Below are 3,671 nucleotides of genomic sequence, written 5' to 3' on the forward strand. Positions count from 1 at the left end.
AAAAAAAAAAAAAATATATATATATCATTAATACAATTTATTGCTTTTTCTTTAATACTCTGTTGTTATGATCTAATCTAGAGCAATCTATCTGTTAACATTTTTGAAAATATACATGTTTGAAAGTTGTTGCCACAAAAAACTAAAACAAAAAAAACATCTGTTTTAAAAAGTAATTAAGAGTACCAATTGGAGTTTTTAAATAAACTCATCTGGTTGTCTTTATTCAGCAGATGTGGTCAGAATTCAACACTTAATTACAAGAGAAAGTGGTTTGGTGCATCAGTCCCGCCTTTCTCTTTCATCTCAACCAGAGCTGTTTTGGAAAGCCCCGCCCACAAGGTGACGGGCTCCTCCGATTGGTGCATCACATACAGTGTGTGAACAGCCCACAATATTACTTTTTACAATACACGCTTGCATTAGTAGTATCAGATTTTATGATAACACAGGAAATGTTAATAATTGTACTTGATTAGACAAATAAAGACACATAAACCACAAAACGCATTAATACACACAGCTGGGTAGATTGCTTGAAAATTGTAATCCGTTACCGATTCCAAATTACATGACAAAAATTGTAGTTAGTAACGTGATCCATTACAACACACATTTTAGGTCAAATAATCGAATTACTTTTTGATCACTTTTGACCTAACTTGTTTCTCGTATTGATTTAAATAGGATAATCTTGTACCATACTGATATAAAAATGCAGAGAAAAAGAAAATATATTACATTCGTTGTTAATAACATAATGAAGTGCATTAAACATTACGTAAACTGGAGTTTGTGAAGGAATTCCAGGGGGGTCGTGAGTTTAATGAAACGCTAATACTTAATTAAAACATAAAAATGTCAAATTAATACATTTTAAAATTGCAACAATTAAAATAAAGCACTTACTAAAAAAAACAATTTGTATTTGTTTACCTGCATGTCATGTGACTATTATCCAGCGCCACAGAACTGTGAACATGCAAATGCGTTACTTAATTATTAACGTATTACCTTAAAATCTCAGGGGAGGATTCAAATAAACATATTCTGTGAACGAGATTCGGCTTAATAACAAAAGTTTGGGAATCCCTGCATTACATGTAAATAAGAAATAACGTGAATTTGTGCATTTTAATGTATTTGAAAGAAGAAAAGCCTTCCAAAGACACAGTAACACATGGTTAAATAGCCTTCTGAGTGATAATTCAAATAAAAATCGTTCATTAGTAGTTGATGCTAAGAAAACACTTCTTAAAGGTCCCATATTTTACACCTTTCTGGAGTTTTATTTGAGGTTTTGATGTCCTTGAGAATATATATTTGCGGTATAAGTACCAAACACCATCTCAATATATTTGTACAGCTCCTCTCTCAGGAGCTCTGCTGAGAACAGGTCGATCTGGTTTCGTGGTTAAAGTGAACCTTTTCGACATGTTTCCGTGTTGTTGTTGTTGCTCAGCAATGGCATGGACGTGATGTTGTCTGGGGGTGTGGCTAAAGGAGAGCGGGACGGTGGGCGGGGCTCGGACTGAAGGCGGTGACTGTGTAGTTCTGACCTCAACTTTTTACGGAAGTCACAACGGTTCGTGAAAAATCACAGCTACTTTAAGCAGGCTGTGTGCATTTTACTGTGGACTGACTGTTTTGAAACTTATATGGTAGTTACACAGCACCTAGACCTCAGTTATCATGAAAAAAGCCAGGAAATGTCAGTGTTTTGACAATATGGGACCTTTAAAATATAAATGATTTTTGTAAGTCCAGTGGTCAAGTGCTGTGCGGCCTCTCAGTGTTGTGTGTAATAATAGCCACCTGACTAGTGACTGGTCTTTTAGGGACTTTTGTTTGTTTTGTCTTTGTGTGAATGTGCACAAAACTGTAAGACTCCCTGAATGTGGAGGAATTGGGGAGAATCAGTAAATTATGAATAATTTATTGCTATTGTGAGAATAATACGCAATCATGTAATCAATAAAAAAAAGTAACTGGTAGTCCGATTACGAGTTTTAATTTTTTTTTAATTTAATCTAATTACAAGTACTTAAAGGGGTCATATGATGCGATTTCAAGTGTTCCTTTCTCTTTGGAGTGTTACATAAAGAAGATCTGTAAAGTTGCAAAGACTAAAGTCTCAAATCCAAAGAGATATTCTTTATAAAAGTTAAGAGTCAGCCACGCCCCCCTAAAACGCCTCGTTCTAACCCCCCCCCCACCACCACCACATGTCTACATCACTATGTGGGAAGATTTGCATAATGCGTTTATAATGGGTTTTAATGTGTTTGTCTCGTCGCTCCGGCCGGACACGGCATCACAGTATGGTGAGGGGCGTAACATTTCCGTCACACGCTTGAGGTATTCGACCAATCACAACGCACTGGATAGCTGGCCAATCACAGCACACCTCGCTTTTCAGACCGATGAGCTTTGTAAAAATCGACAAGGCGGGGCATAGAGGAGGGTTTTTTTTAACCTTAAACCGCATAAACACATTTCATTACACCAAATACACAACGTAATGTCATTTTTAGCAGCATCATATGACCCCTTTAATTTTTGGAATCTGATTACGTCATCCAGATTACCTGTAACTCGCTGACTCCGCCCTCTTTCCAGGTCGGTTGAACGGAGTTCTAGCGCAGCCGTCAGTGGCCCCGCCCTTTTCTCACACAGCGTTTGGTTGCGCGCTAGGCTCCGCCTCCCTCCGCTGCGTCAAGTTCGTTTGCGCGGCGAGCTTTATAGCAACCGTTGCCCTGAGCTGCAGCGCCATAGTCACCGTAGTCCTGGCGACTGTAACCCACCAACAACAACAACAACAACCTCCTCCTCCTCTCCGCTTCATCCTTACCTCCACCTTCATCCTCATCCTCACACTAGTCCAGGTGAATATCTGCACATTAGCCGCTCGCTTATACACGCGCTCGGTGTTTAACCGCTGCATGATGCTCGTGGCTTTCCGTCTCTATGTAAATATAAAGGGCTTGTGTTGTGGAGGCTTTATCTATAGCTTCGAGACGCTGCTTCTCTCTCCTCGCATCTGCTTTCACTCGTTAAACCTAAAGAGCAGACGACATCCGTCGCGGTCTGAATAGCGTTCGCGAGACCGAGACGCGATGAAAATGGCGTTTTATCGAAGCGCCGCATCGTTTCCTCACGAAGCAGGTGTTGCTAAGCGGCTAGCGTTAGCATCGTGAGACCGACTGAAGCGATTGTTTATTACTTCGCGTTCAAAATCACAACGCTGTGTAAGTATTTTCATGTTTTTATAGTCGTTTAACGCGCTTTAGTTATTTAAATGGCTCGGTGTTGCGTTATCATTAGCCTCGTTCTCGTTTGTAATTAAACGGAACGGATTTTCTCTTCACAGAAGTGTTTGTGTGCTTGTTTTCGGCTGCTGGAGGATTTTAAGTGTGCTTCTGTGTGATATAGTGCCGCACATGTAGATGATCTGTCTGTCTTCTATTGTTATAAAGCTGGAGTTACTCTTGCTAAGCTAGTGGCCCGCAGCCTCTGTGGCCGTGGCTCAAAACCTAGTGTGCTGCCTACATAGGGCACCAGAGGCATCCGTGAACAAAACCTAGTGTTCTGTCTACATAGGGCACCAGAGGCCTGCGAGCACAACCTAGTGTGCTGCCTAAATAGAGGACCCGAGGCATCCGCGAACAAAA

This window comes from Sinocyclocheilus grahami, unplaced genomic scaffold (assembly GCF_001515645.1).
Source record: "Sinocyclocheilus grahami isolate Dianchi unplaced genomic scaffold, SAMN03320097.WGS_v1.1 scaffold1497.1, whole genome shotgun sequence".
Taxonomy (NCBI): Eukaryota; Metazoa; Chordata; class Actinopteri; order Cypriniformes; family Cyprinidae; genus Sinocyclocheilus; species Sinocyclocheilus grahami.